The 25,330-nt window shown below is 32.3% G+C and overlaps 1 long non-coding RNA gene across 6 annotated transcripts in view; it reads left to right on the top strand.

Moving 5' to 3' along the window:
* Positions 1–25,330, top strand: part of LOC143258573 (uncharacterized) — a 181,563-nt gene that overhangs the window by 67,609 nt on the left and 88,624 nt on the right. For 4 of the 6 annotated variants that reach the window (XR_013032366.1, XR_013032363.1, XR_013032365.1 and 1 more), the window contains 2 exons: positions 6,401–6,564; positions 19,921–20,108. This is a non-coding gene — a long non-coding RNA (uncharacterized LOC143258573). Of the gene's footprint in view, positions 1–5,596; positions 6,170–6,400; positions 6,565–19,920; positions 20,109–25,330 lie in introns of those variants that run through there. The other 2 variants (XR_013032361.1, XR_013032364.1) reach the window with 2 other exon arrangements.

Genomic DNA, 25,330 nt, shown 5'->3' with positions numbered 1-25,330 from the left:
AATAGTAAATGCAAGTAAGTCCCTGATTTCGATAATGCTTTTACAGAACACGCTCCATAAGTATCAAATAAAATATGTTATTTGGTTAGAAATAAGATACATTCGCGTTTTTATTGAAAAGAGCTAGAATGCTTGTTGTGACGGGCGTTATAATCAATCCCACTATTTGTTGGTGAAAGAGTAGCCCAAGAATTGACAGTGGGTGGTGATGACTAGTTGCTTTTCCTCTAGTCTTACACTGCTAAATTAGGGACGGGTAGCGCGAAATTCAAAATAAACAAACAAACAATAAAAACGAGCCACAACTAAAACAGTTTGTTTTATCAAAATAATAAATTTAAAAAAGTATTGTTTTGCTAAAAAATTGAATATTTATACAGGACTAGTATATTTACTTCGAATTATTCTATTTGGGCTTATTATTATTTGTACAGGAAACAATATATTAAGCCTTTTTTGTTTTGCTTTAACATGAATAACATCTCTTTGTTGTTACGAATCGTTTCGTAACTTTTTTTTGACTTGCACACGATGATTTGGATTGATTAGTTCAGTGATTATGTTTCTGTAGAGGATTGTCAAAAATAAGACCGCCTGGCTGATCAAACACCTTCGCAGATAACTCAGTGCTATAAAAGCATTTGCGTGTTATTCAGAGGGATAGCGAGAATGTGTGTAAAGTGCCAATTTAAACTTTTTAATATACTCCATTCTTCTGGTACTTTACTCTTGTAATGGGGAGGCGGTATTGTAAAATATAACTCGTAATGTATTTGCCTAGAGTGTTCGTGACAGTAGTTATCTATAAATGAAGTAAGCACAAGTAAGAAAATAGAGTGAATTTGTACCAACTAGATCGTATAGCTTCGTGGGATCATCACAAAACGTGTAACACGAGTAATATGCATGTATTAGGTTTTTGAATAGTTTCGTAATAAAAAAAAAAAAACACCTTCAGCTTTCTAGGGAATATTTGAGTTATGGTGGTTAAAGCAATGATTAAAAAAAAAAAGATTAAAACAAAACGCACCCCAGGAGCACAGTTGTATGTCAGTGGACTTACAACACTAGGATCCGGCTTTGATATCCGTGGCGGACAGAGCACAGATAGCCCATTGTGTTGGCGTGTGCTTAATTATAAACAATTAGAACAAAACTACACACCCACGCAAACAATCTTGTTTAAATATATCCACATTATTTATCGTTGACCGTGTGAACCTGCAAGTGTTAAATTTATTGCAGAAATAAAATATTGTTCAATATTTGTATATAATATGACCATTCCAACTTCCACGTTCTATTTTTTTTTCGCACTGTGGCTTTAAAAGTGGGTAAATGAAAATACGCCACCAATTTACACAAAATGTACGGTATATTTTGTGGATAAAACAAGTGTATCCCCAGGCGTCTCGATTTTTACTTCCTTATCAAAGGTTAAAGCTGATGATAAGAATTGGTTCTAACCACGTATACACACACATAAAAAAAAATATGCCGGAGGGTCATTAATAGTTTTATCACCCGTGATAACGGTGCAAACCTGCAGGTTGAGAAATGAATAAACTGATGAGTCGTTTTGTTTGCACATTGTATTCAAGATAATCCAAACTGCGTTATATGATAATTGTGAAAACTATATTTAGTTTATTGTTGTACATAGTCAACTTATATTGGACAAAGTGAGTCAAACAAACTTAAGTACATAGTCTGTACAACAACTCATTCTTAACAAATCTTACTTGTAGTGAAAGAAACATGTTTTCAAAACTGAACAGTGTTATTCCCTTTCAATATTTCAATTTTATCATACACCAATGAAACAGATTATTAACCATCGTGTCTTGGGAGTCGAGTATAATGTTAAAATATATAACGCACAGCTGTGAAGAGTGTACATAATTAAAAAAAACACTTTTAATTAGACCAGTCTAAATCTCCATAAAGTTTATTCTACATATTTCAGGAGTGAAACTGAAAAACTTAATGATGTCATATTTTATACCTCTATAACTAGATCATGTGACCTGTGCATGTCTACTATTTCTGCATAATTCTTAGATGAGGTCTCTACAAATTCGTAGACGAATATTCGCAGGACCTTTGATTCTGTTTGGTAATTCATGATTATCTTTTTCCATACCGTCTTATTTTGAGTTGTTTTTGTGTGTGAATGCACTGATGTAATCAAATTTTTCATCTTTTTTATTTCTTGCACATCCCTTATCTTACACCAAATGACATATTGAATTGCGTGTTGTGTGTGTTTTCATATAGCAAAGTCACATTGGGCTATCTGCCGAGCCCACCGAGTGGAATCGAACCCCTGATTTTGGCGTTGTAAGTCCATAGACATGCCGCTGTACTAGCGGGGGGGCATTGCGTATTGTTTGTCCAATGTAAACATTTTCACATTCAGTTTTATAGGTTCCACTTTTTTCTACTAGCTTTATGCCATCTTTAGTATTACCTAAAATTACCTTATCTGGTTTAACAGTTTAAATATAGAGAAGAATGCTAGTTGTATTTTAAAATACTTTAAATAAACTAGTGGTTAAACGTGGAACACATGGCAAAATTGAACATTCTTTTTTATTTTATTACAATTAAATTTCAGAGTAATACTTTGGTCCAACATCACAACATTAGAGGTTTTCTTAACTGTTCCAGCTTCAAAACCTAGATAAAATATCGCTTAGCATTATATGAGATACGTGCAAGAAATAAAAGATTATAAACTCAACTATAGAAAAGCATGTACACAAAATATAACATAAGATATTATGGGAAAACGGTAATATTTGTTCAATCAGAGGGTATTAGGACGAATAATAAAGTTTAAAAGAGATCCCGAATTATTATAAAGAGACGAAGATCCAGCGAATATCTGCATAAGAACGTCGCGTGGTATTCTCTAAAGATTATGCAAAAATAGTAGGCCTACACACAGATCACATTACTTACTTTAAAAGGTAAGAAATATAATATTATTATGCCTTACAAATTCATTCCTAATTACAAAATTGAAACATCGAAACATGTAAGAGTAAACACTATGGAGGCCATAAATTGGCTTAATTAAAAGTGTTTTAATTGTGTATCCATTTTAAAGTGGAACGTTATTTATTATTTTGTACATTTCCAAGTTATAGTTTGTAATATTGATTGGTATAACATTGTCTTTTTTTTTGGAATTACAAATTACGTGTACTTTGACATCTAGCAATATACATTTAGTGATATTTTGTTTTATAATACTTTTCAATACATACTGTTAAACAATGTTTGAAAAATGTTGAAAGTGTAATGACGTACTTCCGTCAATATTAATTCTAAGTTAAAGTCTACCAAGCTAATGATGGTTTTGTGCTCATATGTACGTTTGAATGCCTACTGACATGACTGGATATTTACTACAAGTGGTTGAAAAGTTACTTGTTGTTATTATTATGTGCATGCACTCACACATAAATATTTAAATGTACATCATAAAATGAACATTGTGCTTCTAAAATCTGAGCAGAACGAATGTAAAAAATATTACAACAAAAACTAACGACTAATCTTGGCGTTTCTTCTTTTCCCATTTTAGTCGGTTCCAAGGGACTCTGCACTAAAATTCAAGGCTCGACTCTGCGGTAAACAAATCAAAATATCCAATTATGCAGATTTATTCATAAACAAAAAATCGCTTATTTTATTTTATTTCGCCTGTGATCTGGAATTTTCTTAGTGTTAGAGGTACATCGCATCCTTGTGCTATAACCTTTTTACTGTTGGATTCTGTCTCTGAAGCATAAAAAAAATTGTTACCCTTTAATGCATATACTTATATGTCTAAAACATGATGATAATAAATACAGAGAGCTGGTTTGTTTGATCTATGTTTAGAACACGATGATAATAAATATAAAGGGCTGGCTTGTTTGTTTGCAGTTAAGCCCAAAGTTACTTAATGAGCTGTTTGTGCTGTACTCACCACAGGTATCGAAACCCGTTATTTAGCGTCATAAGCCTTGTGGCTTACCACTGTACCACTGGGAGTTCATACATTATATTAAAATAATTTTTAAAGTGTAAATAAGCAAGTCACGTGACAAACAATAGCCAATAAAATGTTATGAAATGAAAGATGTCGGAGTTGTATTTTCACATTGGCGTTTTTTGGATGATGTGATTCCATCAAAACTTGATCGCCTCTAGGAGAGGTATATAACAGTTCTTTTTAACGTTAAATATTCATAGTTTGAAGTTATAAACATGTGCTCAGATCGGGGATTTAGGATTTCTCAGATGGAGGCATTACCTCTTATTTAATAGCATTGGAAAATAAAAGAATACTGATGAATGTGAGTTAAAGATAATTCAAATAGCAACTTGCAAGAAGTCTACTCAATCCTTGACAAATACACACCGAAAGATCAGTCGCAAAAGTCATCCACGTGCACCAGGCAACAGATATTATGCAATTACGCAACATAGTTAAGAATGATGTGCATATGGAAAAATGAAACAGATCAGATATACGCAAGCTGCTTCTACATTTCCTCTCAAACATTAAGCAGCTGGAGAAACAAACAGTTATTCATACCATTCCATACGAAGACATATCGGTCAAGCTGCTTATAGATTTTATGTACGATTGGAATGTAAAAAAGTGGTACTAGGAAATGTTGTCTTCGAACGCTAGATAGCTTATGGAAAACATCAGGGAGAACGTGTATACTTTGAACTTGACGGTATGCTTTATTTTTTGCAGTGAAAGCTATGCTTCAAGGCCATTGTCAAAATGCACAGTAGTCATATAAAGTATGACTGGAAGAGGCGACATGTAATGTAGCGACGAGATGATATTTTCTGAATGTATACAAGTAAACGTTCTGTGATCATTTTGACTCGTAATGTTCTGGGTTTCAGAAAATCTAATAAGTGATTTGACATGAATTTGAAACACAGATAATTTAGGTATAGAAATATGAAAAACTATTATTTCAATCAAATACATTCGCCGTACGCTCTTATGAAAGGTTAAAATAACCCCTTCTGAAATACTAAGATTTTACTTATGTATACATATTTTACAAACGAGTGTTCTTATTTATTATCTTTATGGAATACGATTAAGTCCTACATATGCGTTCATTTATTATATGCTACAACTTAATGTAAATAATACAAAATGTTTCTGATCTGAAAACTTGTTTCACACGCACACACACACAAAGTGGTTATACTGGTTTATCCAGCACATACAGACAATTATTAACTAATTAGTTTAAATGAAATAAATGTTACTTCAAAATTACATACTTAATATCTTTGAATTATCTTCTAACGATAAAAGGGAGCGTTTATTCATTTGTAGATACGGTGTTATATCATACGCGTATCTACTAGCTAACTCTTGCATTGTAAATATCAGCAGTATTTATCTGCTTAATTTTGAATATTTCTCTTTAAAAATCTATAAATATATGGAAAAAAATATTACCAGAAAGCTAAATCGACTTACGACATTAAATAAATATTCACATATAGTTCAAATTAAAAAACAAACAAACTGTACCACATAAAGGCTTCATTATTATGTAAGAATTACGAGTACACCTTATCTTCAATAAGTGAACGGATGAGACTAAGAAACTATTCATTGAGTATGTCATGTTCTACGGCTGGCCAGGCTAAATGTATGCTCACTGCCCGAGCCCTGCTGTACTTGGTATGCAGCAACAACCACAGTAATCTCTTCATCCCGAGAATATGTTTATCAAAACAAAAAGGCCTTTTTAAAATGTATGAAGGTTTTTATCGAATTGCATGAGATAGGATCGCGAGTTTCTGTTTCGTTAAAATTTATATTCAGCAACTACCGGAGAATATAGCTGTAAATGAAGTGGCGAGTCTAAGCTTTCATTTGACGACCGGCCTTCTACTCAGCTGTTTTTAATAGAGCAGCGCGGAGTGTGCTGCTCTAATTCATTCACCTAACTAGCTTCTTCCACGCCTTCAATGATGATCCGTATTAAGTTGATAATTATCCAACAGGAACGACCCTATTGCAATGCAGATGAACCCGTACTTTCCATATAATTAGAAACGAATACAAGAAACGCTGTGCGCCGCGTTTGGCCATCATTTGCTGGGTTAGCCGCCGTGTGAGCTCGAGCCGGTAAGGCACCTCCTGGTTTTTGTGCATTTTGTTTATATAGAATGAAGAAATATCAAATGTAGTGAACTTATCATTATACACTATACAGATTATTTAGTTTCTTCTGTGCAATAATTCTCGTGTGTTTTTTGTTGTTTTTTAAACAAACACAACATCGCAGATTTTCTAGTTTTGTGCCTTATAACTAAATAAAGGTATCTTCACGTACAATGACTTGTTTCTTCCCGGAAGATTACCATCGGTCGTTCTTCACGGGAGCTGAATCCTCCAGCATCGGCGAGGGACGCTGTCCCTTCCGGGCATGACGCCCTGTGTTTTGCTTGACGCTAATCCGAAGTGTGCTGTGGAAAGGTAGCCGGGTCATCGTGCCTGATGACGGCCAGACAGTGAGCCAGGTGAGTGGGCCTTCTGCCGTCAGCCGAGTGCAGCCACTGAGAGTCTGACAGATCATTGGGTCGAGATAGAATTTATACTTTTGTTTGATGCAAGCCGGCTGCTAGCACTAGTTTAATGATGTTCTTCATTAGTAGCTTTGGCTTCTAGCTAGACAGGTCTTTTTTGTATGTGCAAATGTTGCCTTAAACTATAAATATATATTACATGCGGTTAGAGAACTGGGCATCGTTGTCATTTGTTGCTGTCTAATAAACTGAATAAAGTGGCTTCATGTTTGAAATAAGTTCTCTCCCCCCACCCCTTGATAGCTTAGCTGTAATATTTATTTTTCTCGCCCATACCATGAGATCCGCCTGTTAATTGGACAAATCTTTTACAGTAAGTTAAAAGACATTACCAAACTATATAACAATAAAACTCTTAAAACATGTTCTTTTTTAGAAATCTGACGTAATAAAAATGTGCCACACAGGTATATAGCTAGTTATATATTAACATTGTTAGACCAGCTTAGCTTTAATTACACGTTTTATTAGTGTGTGATTCGTTATGTGTTGACCAAAGTTACCATAATACATGAATATCAATGTATACTTCACGCTATTGAACAAAATTAGCCTTTATATCTATGTACATAAAACATGTTTTTTTTCGTTGTCAAGTACACTATTAGAGTCATCATCAAGAAATTAATCCAAGCATTTTTGTTTCATTTCTTATCAGTTGTTTGTTTTTTTAATTAGGGATCTGACATAAAATATCTTTAACTTGCGAAAGTGAAAATACATTATTATGTAGACACCTAGTTATTAAGTTTTGTATCTTCAGATTATTACTCGGGTACAGTTTGAAGGAACTTCTTTATGTACAAACATACCTACTAATCTGCAACATAAACACAAACAACGCTGGTTACTCAGTTTCTGAGTTTATGTTGTTCGAAAGGTGAAACCTAAATGAAACATTGAAAAATACGTTCTATTGCATAGAATCGCGAGATTTTTAAAAGGTGTTTTTTAACTGTGTTATTACTGGATTTATGTATTTTTATGTGTATACATATCTATATAATTACAGTGTGTTAAATTTCCTAATATTCGTGTCTTGATGTATTTCGTTGTAAATTCTATTGTTACAAGTTGAAGATGAAAGGTTTCTCTCATGCGATACTATGTACAATTGAAGAAACAATGTTTAAAAGTAAAAGTAACAACTCAACCGTATATTTCTTTCAAAACCTAAAGTTTTGAAAAAACAAAATAATCTGATAAAACTAGAGCATCGCCTCCAATCTACTTTTTCAATCCTTTTATTTTACGCCCACTAAAATCGTATGTGTAGGTAAGTTTGAATTTGATTTGGACTCGACCTGTAAATTCTACATTTTAGACGACGACTTCAACCATGATTTTGACTGTGGTATTTCTTTCAGCTCGCTCAAAACTTTTATTTGTGGCTCATCTTATTGTAAGACGAACATGAATTCTAAACAAGTTTAGTTATTCATATGTTTATTGTACACTTTTGTACTCAAGAGTAAAAAGTGTAAGAAAATTTACTCTTTTCCAAAAAATAAACAAATCGTTAACGATAATTAACAGTTTAACCTTGAATTTTTTTCTGATGGCAAAAACTCGCAAATCACGAATAAGTTCTCAACATGGCAAGCTCAGAACTTCGAATGAAACTGTGTTACCTGAATTTAGATACGAGTTAGATTAAAATACCTAATAGCCAGTGAAGTTAAATTAAAGATGTGTGATATCATAATACCATTTATAACATAAAACAAATAAAGCATATGAATTACACAAATTAATCATTTGGATATATTAGTTATTGTAAACTACTTTGTCTCCCGTAATCCCATTAATGTTTCAACAGTTCTGGCAGGTTTAAGGCAGTTATTCTAAGCCTAAATCGACTAAATGAGTAAATGGCAAACAAACATTTTTAATCCATATGCATTGATAAGTTATCCAAATATTCATGAAGTTTAAATGTGTGAATTTCTTTCACAAATTTGGCCATTTAGATCTAATTAATGGATAAATATTCAGAAGTATTTATGCATTTACTCTAATGATACAACTATTTTTACAGATTATTTTATGACTCTTTAGTTAGTAAAAATAAAGATTTAAAGCTTACTATTAAAATCAGCGAATAACAAGAAAAGATAACTGTTGAAATATTAGTTTAAATTGTTCGTATTCTAGTGTTAAGTGGCTGAATCATTAAACATGGATGGTAGAAAATGTAAATTGCAAAATTTGACCCGAATCTTCAACTAACAAAACGGATGTATCGGAACGTCTTGCTTAGTTATGTAATACATATTTATGATGACCGAAATATGTAGGAAAGCATAAAACTTAAACAGAAACCCTTATAACCCGAGCGCTTTCGAAAGGTGAACTTTTCTTCTTAAGGGGCCATCTGTAAGAAAGCATATATGCTCTAAGGACCTATATAGTGGCTAGGAGATTATGTACGCATATATCTGTAAAATGCGCGTTTAAATTATAGTTATAATTAGTTAGAACTTCTGAGTAAAAGTAGAGTGTATAATAATATGTTAACCACACTATATTTGCTATATCATACCGACTACGCTTTCCGTTCAATACCAGGCCAACTGAGATAAAAACATATTATTGGTTGAAGTGCTATTTATATTATATTAGCAAACAGGCTTGATAACAACTGCTACGTTGTGAACTGAATTAAGATGGTGAAGTGTAATAATTCATCAGTTTCATTTGTTACAGCAAAACAAACTCAGGATACATTAGAATGGCATAAACGAGTGACGCTCTTACCAAAGTGAGGACACACACAGTTAGTTAGAATATTTAATATATGTGTTATATTTCATTATACATTGTTAGCTCAGTATGTAGATTTAAAATAACTTAAGCCACTTAGGCTGACCGAACGTTGTAAAATATTATTGGGTTTACGGTTGAAAATGTAGGTAAGAAACGTTTCCCAATTCTTGAAACGATGCCTTCTAATCATTATAAGTAACATAGTTTGCCCATTATAAGTAATATACTTTGGCCGTTATAAGCAATATACCTTGACCACTCTATGTAATATAACTTGATCATTTATATACAATATATTTTGACCATTATAAGTAACATACTCTGTACATTATATTTAATTAGTTATGTTTAGTACTAGGGATATACTTTTGGTTTTAATCTATGTAGTTAGCTTGCTTTGATCATAAGATGGTATTAATTACTTTATATATATATATATATATGATGACATAAATTTTATAGGGAAAAGTGTATATGCCGTGAAAATCTACGGAGTCGCAGTGGAGGTCATTTATACATGTGTATAAATCATGTGTAGTATGTGTATATCTATACAAATCAACGTCAATATGTGTGTGTATCTGTTCCTTATATGTTGTCATAGGATGAACTGTATAGCCACTACTGTCAGAATTATTTAAAACAGTTTACTTTTATTTTCAGTATTGTTATCTTTATGTATTTTTATTGCACTTTTAATGTTCATTGTGTTAAGAAAACAAATATAAGCACAATTTCCTATTCTTTGTAACACACTATTTTTAATTCAACCGTCCAACGTACGGGTACTTCAGCTATATATTTTTAATGTGTTTAATGATAGAAGTGAGAAATGTTTATAATGTGTGTAGTGACATAAGAGAGAGAATGTTTAAATCAAATTTCTTGTAACTTGTAAATGCAGTAAAAATTAAGGTTTATTTTGTCTGTAAACAATGATCAATATCTACATGTATATTAAAATAATTACAGGTTTAAATTGTGATTCCATTTTAATAAGTCTTGTTTCTATGTATGTATGTATGTGTGTGTGTGTGTGTGTGTGTGTGTTTTCTCATACCAAAGCTACGACAGGCTATCTGCTAAGTCCACCGAGAGGAATCGAATCCCTGATTTTAGCGATGTAAATCTGTAGACTTCCTGCTGTACTAGCGGAAGACGTTTTGTTTCTTATTCATATAATACAATAAAATGAAAACTGGAAATTTGAGCACTATATAGTTAGTTTTAGTAGGACACATTGGGACGAGCTTGATCCCATCTTTTCCCGAATACAAATCCACTGTTTGGGAAGCGTGAAACTCTTGGTTGTGGCTAAAGTTTAATCTATGAAAGTCTACTTCTTCGGCTGTTCTTCCTGAACGTATCAAAGTTTCTGTATTTCTTTAGAAATTGGGCTAACAATCAGTAATATTTATGTAAATAATTTTTTCTTCTTAGCGCTTTTTAATATCAAGTTCAATGTTACTAATTTCGTTGTTCTTATTTAGAATTATGATAGTTTTTATAATACTGTGACCTTACGTCAATGTTTATGTATCCCAGATTTACTGGTGATATGTTTATATTAACTATGCACAAGCTTATACAGCTGTTAAGAAAAAATGTATTTTTACAAGTACATGTACTTCATATATTATTTACTACATAGTGCAGACACGTATATATTTTTTTAATTAGCTGTTAGGGCAAATTTATGATGGTACATTCTCTTTTGAGTTTTGTCGAACCATTATAAATAATTATATGTAGTAACCGCCACGACTTATTTTAACCTCCCATAAAATTTCCAGTAAAAACACACGTTTTATTTATCTACTTTAGCTGCTCCCTTTTCCTGAGGCTGGGCGTGGCCTGATGGTTAGGGTACTCGTAATCTGAGGGTCGCGGTTCGAATCCCCCTCACACTAAACATGCTCACCCTTTCAGCCATGGGGGCGTTGAAATGGTACGATCAATCCCACTATTCGTTGGTAAAAGAGTAGCCCAAGAGTTGGCGATGAGTGGTGATGACTAGCTGCCTTCCCTCTAGTCTTGCACTGCTAAATTAGGGATGGCTAGTACAGATAGCCCTCGAGTAGCTTCGTGCGAAATTCAAACAAAGCCAAACTTTTTTCTTGTGTTTTCGGTATTATTCGAATAATTTTTCATTTAAATATAATTATTTAACTCTCTAAACCTTTACGGATAATCAGATTATAATAAAATAACTGTTAGTAAAAGGTAACACTAACAGATAATGTAAATAATTATTTAACAATTCGAAAATAATTACGACAGCGCCAGAATAACGTCCTGTTTCAAGTAATCGAGCAATATACTACAACTGTAATCATATGAAACTAAAATTACTTAATTGTCAACATTACCCAATGCTTATTTTTTTTCAATACATTGATGTCCAACATACAAATACGGAACATAAGACAACATTTTATTTTTTTAGGAAACTTTGATAGAGATATTTTTCATCCAAATTAGATTCGCTAGCTTTTATTAAAACTAGTCTACCTGAACTTGGTTGTAGACATTGTTGTGAAATAAACGTCCCTGTTGAAACAAGAAAATAAATATTTCCTGCACAAGCATGAGCAATTTACCTTATTGTCCTTGTAATAAATAGCCAGTTATTTACATATAGTTACAGTTAATGTATACTGACCAGACAGCCTCAGCACCAAAACTACTTAGAAATATATTTTCCGACCTACTGTTCCTATTCGTGTTTATATATCGTTAGTGTACAAGGAACATTAATTTATGGGCTCATAGATGATTGGCTGTTGTTTGTTATTAAGCACAAATATACACAAAGAGCTGTCTGTGCTCTGCCCTCCACAGGTATCGAAACTCGGTTTCTAGCGGTCTAAGTCCGTAGATACACCGCTGTGCCACTGAAGCACAGATGATAGGAATAAAATATAAAACGTAAACTTGGATAATCCTTACTTAGTTTCATTATTTATATTAATAATAATACAAACATCATATAGAAATGTTCTATGTTTATTGGTAAATGATGTTTCATTAAATACTGTTTGCCGGTCAAAGTTTCAAAAGATAAGCTATATTTTTTAACTAGACAAGCAATTCCTATTTAGAATATTTTACAAATACATATAAATCATTTTGTGAATAAACTTAAAAAGCACAAAGTTTAAATATTTTAAAATACTTCAGTTTTCAGTTTTCCTTAGCGCATAGCTGGATAAGGGTTATCTTTTCTGTGTCCAACGTGTCAATCTAACCCTAAATTCTAATGTTATATTAGCCCTCGATATTACCGATCTTCAATTAAAAAGAAAAGAAATTTGTAATATTGCCATAATGTCAAGTTCAAAATTTTGGAAAATAATTCGATTGTAACAAAGTTAACAATTAATTAAAATGATTTAAAAACAAATACCGTTACCTTAAGGGTAAATTTAACGTTTTTTTTTATATATCATAAATAAAATGAGTCAGTTTGAACATTAAATTAAAGAATATTTAAACAAACCCTAATCAAAATTTTCATTCTTGGATCGTATCTATCTCTGTTAGAAGCTGATGAAATTTCTACCAGTTTTCACCGAGTTCCGTTGTGACACAATCTGGAAATTTTCTTGTTGCAATATATATATATATAAGAAACTACTGATGAAATTAACATTAGTTTGGGTTTCAGTAGTTTCGAAGGTGTTTCTCATAATGTCCGAAAAAAAAACAGTAGCTTGAAGAAGTTTTTATTATCCAAAAATCCCAATAGAGATGAATATTTACTTAATTTTCAAAAAACAAACTTCATGACTTTTAGAACGTACAGCAGCCAAAATTATCTCTTACTGTTTGTTATAAATTGTTAACATAATTGATTTCTGAGTAATTCATAAGAATATAAATGGTTGGTTGATCTTTATCCTGTTGAGCCCAAGGATTTCCTTGCTTTAAAAGTTTGAAAACTACGGGAATTAGTTTTGGTTTAGTGCCAGAAATGGTATTAGAAGACCACTCGTCATTATGTCTGAATCTTTAACAGCCTAAAGGTTTACCATGAAATGCAGCATCTCTCAAAGTTTGGTCCTCAGCCCATTTTTGGTACCATAAGAGTTCTCCAGGTGGTCCACTGGTATGATACTGACGTGCAACTACACAGCCAAGGCCATACGGAAGAATAGAACAGGTTGGTAATGTGGCCCACAGGCGAAAAAGGTTTGAGAACCATTGATGTAATAGATACAATAAAAGTTGAGATTGTTAGAAACGACGTTAGATCGCTCCGCAACATGTGTGAAAGCTAGAAACTTCTGCAGCTATTTCATGTTAATCAGGACTTTTTGTTGGGTTGATGTGTAGTACTCTTAACATATAGTTTTAGCATTTTCTACTGATATTATCGGCCAATTGTCCTCTAGCTGACATAAAGTATCATCAGAGCGCTAGGAACGTCGTCACATAAGAAATGAAAATAATTTTTGTACATAATATTGTGGATATAACCTTTATCTAGTTATCACAACGCTAATATGTTCGCAAACCTCTGACGCTGTCTACGATATCCCATCCTTTATATTTAGGGTTATTACGTAACATAATAACACATCTCCGGATTAGACTATACTTCACATTTAGTATCTTTAAATATCACAACAATAATTCTATAAACTATACTCCATATTTAGTATTAGTACATACCGTTACAAATCTCCTACAGATTAAACTAATCTTTGTATTTTGTATTTGTACATACCATGACAGGTCTTCCCCAGAGTAAACTATTCTTTATGTTTAATACCAACACAAATCATATTCAAGAATGTAAACACAACATGGATCAGAAGATCCCCAAAGTTAACGACAGAAAGTATGACGTGAGTCAAAACAGATTAAGTACTATTGCTACAGAATTTTAAACCAAAGATAAATTTACGTTTTAAACACCCATATTCTCCATACTTGGTATAATTACAAATCACAACAACATTCCCTCAGGGACAATCATCCGTTTCTTTGTATTATTATGAACCATAACAACCCTTCTTCAAATTCAAACAATTACCTTATTAGTATCTTTTCAAATTATAACAGCGCCTCTTCTGAAAAAAATCCTCTTTTACTTTGTACCGTTACTAACTATAACAACACTTCTCCAGATTAAAGTATCAAGCTTTGGTTACATCAGAATTACAAAATGTAATAACGTTTTCGAAGGTGAAAAACACTAAGTTACTTGTTTTAGTACTTTCTAGAGGCACTAACATTTTTCCATATTTAGTCACCTTGCTTTTTGGATAATATTACAAACGGCAATCTTTTATCAGGTTTAGATTTCGTCCAATTTTGACATCATCACGATAATAACATCTCTTTAGGTCCAAACACGCATCTTACTTGATACTACAAAACATAATAACAACTCAAACACTATGTTTTGTTGGTTTAAGTTTCAGAAAACAACGAAAACATCCTTCTAGGTTGAAACATTACTTCATTTAGTAGCACTCAAACCGTAACATTACCAACTTGTCTATATTAATATTATTACATAACATAATAATGTAGATAATATATTATTATAAATTTTATTTCAATTAAATATAATACAAAAATTTAACTAATAAACAGAAATAAAGGATCAGAGGGACAGGTTAATAATAGATGGCATCTCCTTCTTTCAGTTAAATTCGCATCTAATTTTGAACATGTGATTCTGAAGTAAAGTATACATAGGTTTTAACTCTTTCAGAATATTTTACTCCAATTAATGAAGTAAGAAATCAAAACATGTCGAGTTTATGGAACTGCCCCTAGTTTCAACGCTGTTATGTTTATGCAGTAAATTACTAAGTAAAGATATTTTTTTTACACTTTGAGACTGGTACCAGTCTCACTTTTCAATTTTTATTGTTACACGTTGGTTTTCTTTTAACAACTCTTTTAATTAAGTAAGAAAAGCATTTTTCAAGACCAATATACCTTTCTTACTTGATATGATGCGAAATCATAACCCTACCTTTATGGATCCAGGTTTATACCACACTATTAACTACAACATTACAGTAGTATAAGTGTATTTAATTTGTTAGCGATTAATTTAAACGAATTATTTGGATAGATGAATAAACTGCTTCGTTTGATTGCGTTTGAAGAGATCCTCGTTCTAAATTGTTTATTTCTCACATGATTGTTTCTAGTTAAGTACAAAGCTACATAATGGGCTATCTGTGCTATGCTCACCATGGGTATCAAAACCCGGTTTCTAGCGTCGTAAGTCTGCAGACATGCATACCTCTGTGCCATTGGGAGGCATTTTTCAGTTAAAATTAAAAGTTTCAAGCAACTCTTGTCTTACCATCACTTTATAATCTGAACATTTAAAGAACTTTTTAAGTCATTTCTTGAAGTTCAATGCATACATAGAAAATTATATTTAAGATTTATATAATTTTTAAATGTATTTATTTTTTATTTGACACCCTGTCTTAAAGCAAATAATAAAAAGAAGCGCGTTTTCCTTTCTAATGCGTTATTCGCTTCTTTTGGTAATAGCTAAGTGGTTGGTGCTACGTTTACTTTGAACTATTGACTCGTTGTTGCGCTCGACTCATAATCTGAGGGTCATGGGTTCGAATCCACGTCACACTAAGCGTGCTTGCCCTTTCAGCAGTGAGAGCGTTATAACGTGACGTTATCCCACTATTCGTTTATAAAAGAGTAGCCCAAGAGTTGGCAGTGGGTGGTGGCGACTAGCTGCTTTCCCACTAATCTTTAAGAACTGCTAAATTAGGGACGGCTAACGCAGATAATGCCGGTGTAGCTTTGCGCGGAATTAGAAAACGAACAAATAAAACAAACAGACTCGTTGTTGGTATAAGTATTTCTTTTTTTTAGCTTGTTTGTTTGTTTTGTTTCTTTAACTCCAGACATTTGAAGACAAGTAATTAGTCATTTCAGCTTCAGCATGTTCTAATGTATTTCTAAACTTGTTTATTTTCTGTATTTTTACATCTTTCACTCAGTGTATGTGTAGGTTTTGCATCTTTAGCTTGGTGGATCATTTGTATGTTTCGAATTCCTATAGTGCTTGTGTTAAGTTTGCATCCTTTTCTCTCCATTCAGTGTCAATGTGAATTATATCACATAACGTCCAACACTTTTTACTATTAATTACTCTAATTTGTACTTAATTTCACAGTCAGCTAGTAATGTTGTAAATTTTGCAGCTTTCGTTTATAATCTTGAATTAGTGTTGTACGTCGTGTTAAATAAATTGATTATAAACCTGTATTGTGTGTGTGTGTATATATATACCTTCGCAGTATCAAAATTTCTGCCAGGTGGGGCAACAATGGAAATCACAAAGATATTGGGACGCCACGCACGGCATGCAGGAGTAACAACAAAAGGCTGGTATTATCATGGTGTCAAAGCATCTCAGCTGACCCTCACAGTGTTATTACACTAGCATGTCTTATAAGAAATGACCCCGTTGAACATTATGTTAGTCAGTATTATTGTAGATTAATGCACTGTAGAGTATATAAACAAAGATTCTGAAAATCAAACGGCGGTTTTTAGTACTGTGGGTAATATGTGTGATCACTATAATGTAAAACCAACATGACAGGTTTCATCGTAGTGTAGCTCTAATGACAAGCTTATGTTACAGTTCTGCTGAAGTTCAGGTTAAAATATCATTATTCTCTTGGCAGATTAAGAGCTCAAAGTATCCTACAAAGCAAAATGGCAAGGTTCTGTAGAGACACACACACAGATATATATATATATATATAGGAAATTTACGATAATTCTGTTTTCTCATCCATGTGTATAATTTTCCTTTTTACTCTTGAATTTAATAATTAAGAGGGCAATAAATTATAAATATAGGTTATGCGTAGGTTATAACTGTACAAAACAAATGCTAGAGGATTTTTCTTAATATTCCATGATTATGTACAGCTTGTTCCTCAGTCGTATAACGACGTTTCTTCGGTCATACAACGATAGAAACCGAGTTTCGACAAACGTTGTGAACAGAGCATAGATAGTCCAATGTGTAGTTTTGTGCTTAATTTCAAACAAACAATGTATAGCTCATATGTATATTATGTTTGGGAACTTAAAAGAACTGTAGCTCTATGTTGAACGAGAAGAGACCTCAGTAGAGAAGCCAAAACGTTGTTCCGTTTATATTCAAGAGGCAGTGCAGTCTATTAAAGTTTTCAGCCGACTATATCTACTATGCCTAAAGTTCCAATAAAAGAACTTTTATACGCGTACACAGAAGGATGAAGGACAGCGGCAGTAATCCTCTCATATATCTGTAGATCTCCACCAAATAAGATATTTCCTATAAACTCTATATGACAGACGTTGGTTACTTAAATCAAATGCGGTATACCCACAGATTTGTTGTATAAAAGCCACTGACTAAAGTAGTATATAAATAAGCCTATAAAACATCAACCATGTATACTTATTTATACTGTGTTTTATGTTTATCATAGCAATCACTGGTTACATTAAACGTAAATCATCAAAATACAACCGAATATGATGTTTCTTGTACTTTTATTGGGTGATTTATCCAAAACTTCTTAACTTAAGTCGTCTTATATTTCTGTGAAATAACACAAAGTGTAACATTTTGCTTAATCTCATTAAATGATTCTCACTGAGAAAACAACAAAGAAGTATGGGTGTTTTTTTCACAAGTTATTGGATGGATGTCACTGCAGAGAACTTTATTAAGCCCTGTCTATTATTCAGTTTACAAAATTAAAAAAGAATGAACAGATTCCATATTTTTCCCGTTTGTTATGTTCAATTGCAAGTACACCTCATGAACTTTTGCGGAATTGTGTTTAAAATGTTCAATAAACTTGTTCCTTGATAATACCTCAGTGAGGTATTTTTTCTAGTATTTGATGTATAGTAAATAGATGCTAGCATGGCGCTCGTACGATAAATCGAATCAACACCTGCTATTGTCATAAGACGCAGGTGCTAGGTTAGCTTTGATGTTAGACTAACATTGTTACTTAAAAATTTGTTTTCTTTAATAATTTCTATTAAGCATAATCCGGTCCTGAAAGGTCCTTGATCTTGTTTAGATTTTTATATATTAGATATCGCTGTGAACATACTTAATAGAATGTTAACATTCTCGTGTACGCTTGATTTATCTCTTGTTAGTTGCACGTAGGAGCTAGAATTTAGAAACACAATTGTTAAATGATTGACTCAGAATGTTGTACAATTTTTTTTTATTTTTCTTATTTAATTTTATCTTCAATTACATAAGCGTCTAACTTTAGTTTATCCTCTTTCAAATGTTGTGATGCATCATAATAGAAAAGAAAAAACTCACCCAAGAAAAACAGAACTGTTAAATAGTTTTAGAAATTTGCTGCGTTTTAGAAATTGGACTACTGAAAATAATGCATACTAACTCTTTAAAAATTAAGTTTATATTTTGTTACTTTGTTTCGAACATGAAGGCTGCCGAGATATATATGTGCTAGTTGTCCGTAATTTGAAACGATGGAGATAAACCAGCTAGTGCAAAGTATCATGCACAATCAACTCTAGATAGGGCTATTCTGGATCGAAAAGTAGAATTGACTGTTACTCTCGTAACGCACTCATGGCTTCAAAGAGTGGAATGCAATTTTACGCTATCGGGAAGCAAATCATGAATCTTTGGCTTCATAGTACGTGGCCTAGTACGATACTCCATGTATACACAAGATTTAATCTGTATCTCTTCTTTGGCACTTCAGAAACTCTATTATAAACTAAAACTAGGTCCTTCCTGTTCTAGTTTAATTCTTTGGTCTAGTATCGGATTTATTATGATTTAACACTGCTCTATTTTCTGATCCAGCGCATAATCTATTATCGTTGCTCTCCCTATGTGTACAGTTAGTTCTACTAATCAGCTCCCAAAAGTATATATATAAAGAACTAACCTTCTGACAGTTATCCAAACCGTAAATTAAACTCAACACAGTAGCTTATCAAGTACGACTCATGAGCTGAAGTTGTGGCTTTCGGTCATTTGCATTCCTAACTCATTAGAAGGAGTGATTAACATTCATGTTTTTCTCCACTACCCATGGCGCATGTGTTAGGCTGATCTGTGGACGTAAAGCTAGCTAGCTCCCTTCAAGCCGTTATCAGAGTCACTTCTGTCGTTGTGTATATAATGGGATTCTCTTAATCCAAACACTCATTCACAATGCCACACTGTCGGTCGGGGTGGAAATTAATTGACGATATTATATGTACGATCGAATCCTATCTTAAAGCCTAAGCTAGTAACTATAAGCATAAAGCTTTTTGAATATACTTTGTGTGAGATATAGCGATGCTGTACATATCCTATGCTTTTATTATATTTATGAACATTTCGTGAACGCTTTGTATGCATAAATAATTCCATTTTATCTTTCGCACACTAGCTCTTCCATTATTGTTTCAAGAATTATGTGAATTCTTGGTACCATTCAAATTGCAATATCTGTATTTCTGTCATATTAGAAATCAATCAAAAGAGCTTCTGCCATATAGTCAGCTCAAAAGAAGAAAATGGACTGCAAAAGTTTTAAAATTACAGACTCCAAAAGGAGACATACTTCCACAGTAAAACACCAAGGAAATATCGAACAGCATTCGGATTCAAACCGGAGGCTATCTCTCCATGTCACAACGAGCAAGTTCAATTCAAGGTAAAAATAGTTTAGATTATTATTAATTAAAGTTCTTTGCCGGCATTTTTTACGTGAAACATGCAACTTAACCTAAATTAAACAGCAATATTTTACTTGGAGCATGCAACTCAACTTAGATTAAACAGCAGTCTTTTACTAGACACATGCAACTTAACTCAGATTAAGCAGATCTTTTACTTGAGTCATGCAACTGAGCCAAGATTAAGTAACAATTACCATCTGTACTGGGTAAAAGATTACGAATGTATAAGCTCCAGTCTTCATAAAATCAAAATATTGTAGCAAGTAAGTAGAAGTTATAACATTTACTCACAATGTAACAAAACTCAAATACTGTGACACTTTAATACAGGATTAAATGAGTAAATATATTTGGTATCACAATATAGTTTCCGTTAAATATAGGACTCGATGCGTTATCGTAATTTCGAATTAGTAAGTTTATTATGAAAATACCTTTTAACGTCATGCATATATTTTGTATTATCTAACTATACTTTTTACATAAAACGTAATTTAATGAACTTAAAAATATGTACACGAATTAAGAAAAGATTAACAAAAAGTTGATTTTTTTATGAAATTCACGTAGCTTAAGCCAGAGTTAGGAATAGTCGAAACATCCTTACAACAAAAATCATCAGTAACAATATCACAGACCATTTTCAAAATAACATTCAATTTTATTGCAACGTTTATACTTTATGTGCACGAAAATCTCATTCAACAATTCCCCTTTCCAAAGGTTGTGGATTTCAAATAATTTGAAATAAATCAAAATGTATTTCGTTTTCTTTACATTTACCTTATTCTATCTTAGTGGCTCCATCTAGTAGCTTTATTAGCAAGTAGTATAATTTAGTTTGTTTTTCTAACCCTAATTGCCGCCTGCTGGTACAGGGATACGTTTTTGGATTTAGAAAGCTAAAATCAGGGATTCGATTGCCCTCCGTAGACACGGCAGATAGCCTGATGTGGGTTTGCTATAAGAAAATACACAAGCACACACTAATATTAATTACTGTAAAAAATAAAAATTATTAAAAAGTTCATTTTCACCAGCTTTCTGCTGGAACAATTCACTATTTGTGTACATGCATAGAGTAATTGTAAATCAGCCGCTTAGTTTAAATTAATTTATCTATTGGAAGTTATAAGGCAGGTAAGACTGTTTGAAAACAAACAAGGAAAGACATAATGACAACAGACAGCTCAGCTATTCAAGACCTCATTTATATTTAATTTTAACTTTTAGTTATTCAACAATTATGTATATCCATGTAATATCTTTAAATACTAGCAAGAAACATTTCTACCTAATCAGTGTACAATAGTAAAGATCTATGTTTCATAAGAATGTTTGTTTGTTTTTTCATTTCGCGCAAAGCTACAAGAGGGCTGCTATCCGCACTAGCCGTCCTAATTTAGAAGTGTAAGACTAGAAGGAAGGCAACTCGTCATCACCACCCACCGCCAACTCTTGAGCTAACCTTTTATTAACGAATAGTGGGATTAACTGTCACATTATAAAGCCCCAACAGCTGAAAGAGTGAGTATGTTTGGTGTAACGGGGATTCGAACTCGCAATCCTTAAATTACGAGTCGAGCGCCTCAACCACCTGCCCATGCTAGGGCGTTTCGTAAGGATCAGACATTAACATCTTTTTGAGAGAAATTTCCTCTTTTTAACAATTTATGAAGAACTGTAAAAATACCATGGTAAGCGTATTAAATGTATTTTTCTATGATTATCTGAAGAATAGAATTAGTTGTCTTGATAAGATTGTTTATGATAAAGTAGAAAAAGTAGTTTACTTTCTTTTGATTATTTTACAACAAGTTTTGTGAAATAAAACTATTTTATTACCTAGTATTTTTCTTTAGGGATTAATTGGAACTTATCTTTATAAATATTGATACACAGGAAAGGGTCCTTACGTGTTCACATATTGCACGTGTTAAGTACAGCACGGAATTATATTTACAATACACTATCTTAATTAATACTGCATCTTTATGTTATTATCTAATACATTGTTGAGCTTAAAAGACAACATTATTACATATAAAATTACGATTTCAACGTTGAAAGATAATAAAGCATTAGAAACCAATAAGTATCAAATTTGTAATCAAAAATCACATAAATTGCAATTTTTTACACTTCTCTGATTTTATCGATTTCGGATTCAATATCAGAGACATATAAAAATCATGTGTTGAAATCCATCTTTTGTTTTACACAAATCACTGTTCAAGAGGTATTTATTTGCAACGTGTCAATTACATTTGACGATAAGAAACAAATATTCTTTGAAAGGCTGTGTATAATAACACGCCTCTAATAACAAATCAGAAATAGACAAAGTAACAGAAACATAAAACAAAAAAATCTATAGTTTACGTGATTTAATCTATGTATGATTGCGTAAAAAAGTGTAAAACGTTTACTTTAGTTCTTTTTACATAGTTCAACCTCTTTCTTTATTGTTCTTATGTAATTTTTCTTCATATAAAATATAATAGATTTGGATAATAGATAATAGATTTTCCTTTTTTGATGTAACATTTTTTCATATAGTAGATTATTACGTTTTCTTCGTTTAAATTTCCAGTGTCTTTATACATGTTTAACAATTTTGTGATGCAATAAGTAGTAAACTAGCTTCACGTATGTAGATTTTTGAGCATTATTTATATGTAACTTCATATATTACGTTTTTAGTTTCACATTTGTTTTATATACCCCACTCAGCTGCTGCACGACCTTTTCATTTGGCATTTAGTTACTTTTCGGTGTACTATTTATCAAAATGGATTTTAAAGGTTTACTGGCTTTATTAATTAATGCAGTATGTGTTTTGCATCTTTTATACATCTCGCTTTAATAAGTTTCTGAGTTTGTCACTTACATAAAGTATGAAACATGGGATTTCGTATTGAATATTTACTTCTTTATGATATGAAGTACTGTTTTTCTTCTTTTTTTTAAATTAAGCCCTAGCATTGTGTTTTAAATATACCTGTTGAATATTAATTACTTTGTAAAATATTTAATAGTTCCCCTCCTTCTTTAATGAGTCCATTTGTGTTATTACATAATTGCTATATGCGGTATGCAAAACTACAAATCATATTTTGTCTTACTGCTGGAACGTGTTGTGAATCGTAGTTCAGACACAGATTCGTAGTTGATGATTTTCTGTATACTTTTGTGGTTATACGCCTATCTAAGAACAACAAGGGTTTATAAGGTATATAACATATAAAAGTACGTTTTATGAAGCTATGGGCGTTACTGAGAAATTCGTGGAAGTTTATTAACAAATCCAAGTCTGAATTACATCTGACAAATATATAATCTATAAACGATGCCATATTGTTAGTCTTATACTATTTCATTTAGTTTTCCATTCTGTAAATGCTTTATGTTCTATAGAGTACATGAATATTACATCAGAGAAACTACTGTTACTCCACTCTCAGCTGTAATTCTTCGAATTTGATAAAATATTATCCATTGAATCTAAAGCTATTGTTATACCATAAAAAAAGTATAGACCTGTTATTAGCCAGTGACGATATGTGTAAATATGATATATTTTGGTTATCTGAATAATAAAGCGTTATTTTATTTACAACGTTTATGATCGTTGCCGTTGCAAACTCTCTTTGTTAACCTGAAGATGATCTAAGAAGGTCGAAACGTTGTTCTGTACTTTATTTTAATTAAAGTTCAAATATCCATAGCAATAATCTTGATAATAAAATATTAATTTGCTTGGGTTTAGTATCTTGTAATATAATCGTTAAATATCTTAAAATTGTTATCACAACTTCGCAGTTTGTTTTCGTTGTATTAGCTGTTAAATTTTGTTTTTTTACGTGTGCATATAATTATGCACAAAATGTTCAAACAAGCTTATTGAGTTTATATGCAATGACAGTCTAACTTGTTGAAGTTCTAGGATATCACATCATAAATTATATGTACACACTGAACGTGTAGCTAAAGGTTTGGTTGTTAGTTAGTAACTTCTTCAAAAATTGCAGGAGAATAACAAAGAGCGGTTAAGACTTTTTTAATTCACAGTAATTAGAAAATATCTTTCTGGATATACACTACACTGACATCAACTTCCTGTGCTGTAGGTAAAACGAGAAATTGTTTATTTGTATTCAGTGCTGGTCATCGTAATTTCCGCGTTCAATCAACATTGGCATCTAACGTTTTTCGTGACGTGATTAACGTTATTTCTTTGTTTTAATATATTTGTAAATGACGAATGACTTCCTTTTTATCAAAAGGGCACCTTTCATTACCTCTTTTCTATTCCCGACGCGAGCACTTGTGATATCGACCGTGGTTGTTAAATAACGCTGAATTCAGACCCATAGGTCAAAAAATACCCTGATCGGGGCTAAAATAAATATATGTAAATGATGATTCAGGATAAAAAGCAGACCGTGTTAAAATCTAAATTAAAGTCACGCGCATACTGTATACATAATAGGCTTCTTTCTATTGTTAAGAATTCATTGGGGTCCCACAACTATCCTAATTTTCGTTTTATGTATATATAATCTATTAGTAATTATCGATAACACAACTGCCGTACTTACAATGTCTATAAGATGGAAACGCATGTGTAACTGTCCCTAACCATCTGCAATTAAAAGGTGTATTAAGTCTGAAGCACAGTCACACCACTGAGATATGTCTAGAATACTGAACTTCTCTTCAGTCTTAATCTGTAGCGTCGTTAACTTGGAAAAGAGCGTCAACGAAACCACGCAGGTGAAAATTATTTATAAAGGAAGTAGGTAGTTTCTTTTCAAAGTATATGTGTTCGTATGTTTCTTGTTGATTGTTCTTTGATTTATATTAAAGTGGATTTGATTGTTAATTCTTCAGTTCACGTATGAGGGAATTAGATTATATAGAGTGAATGATTGAATAGTTCGAAGAATGAACCACGTGCGCTTTAACATGAGCGCTTCTCTACTGTTGGACCAATTTGGGAAACAGATCACGATTAAGTCATTTTCGCCGTGCAGGTGATGTACAATCAACATTACATAGAGAGTTAGACATTACAGTCCAGTGTTTTCCAAATTAGCTTATCTTTTCCTTTAGTACTACACACCGCAAGAATATCTGTAATATTGAGGTTCAAATTCAAACAATCATATACTGTTTTAGATAAACTACGTGTAAT

This window comes from Tachypleus tridentatus, chromosome 8, assembly GCF_004210375.1.
Source record: "Tachypleus tridentatus isolate NWPU-2018 chromosome 8, ASM421037v1, whole genome shotgun sequence".
Classification (NCBI taxonomy): domain Eukaryota; kingdom Metazoa; phylum Arthropoda; class Merostomata; order Xiphosura; family Limulidae; genus Tachypleus; species Tachypleus tridentatus.
This window is presented reverse-complemented; position numbering and strand designations above follow the sequence as displayed.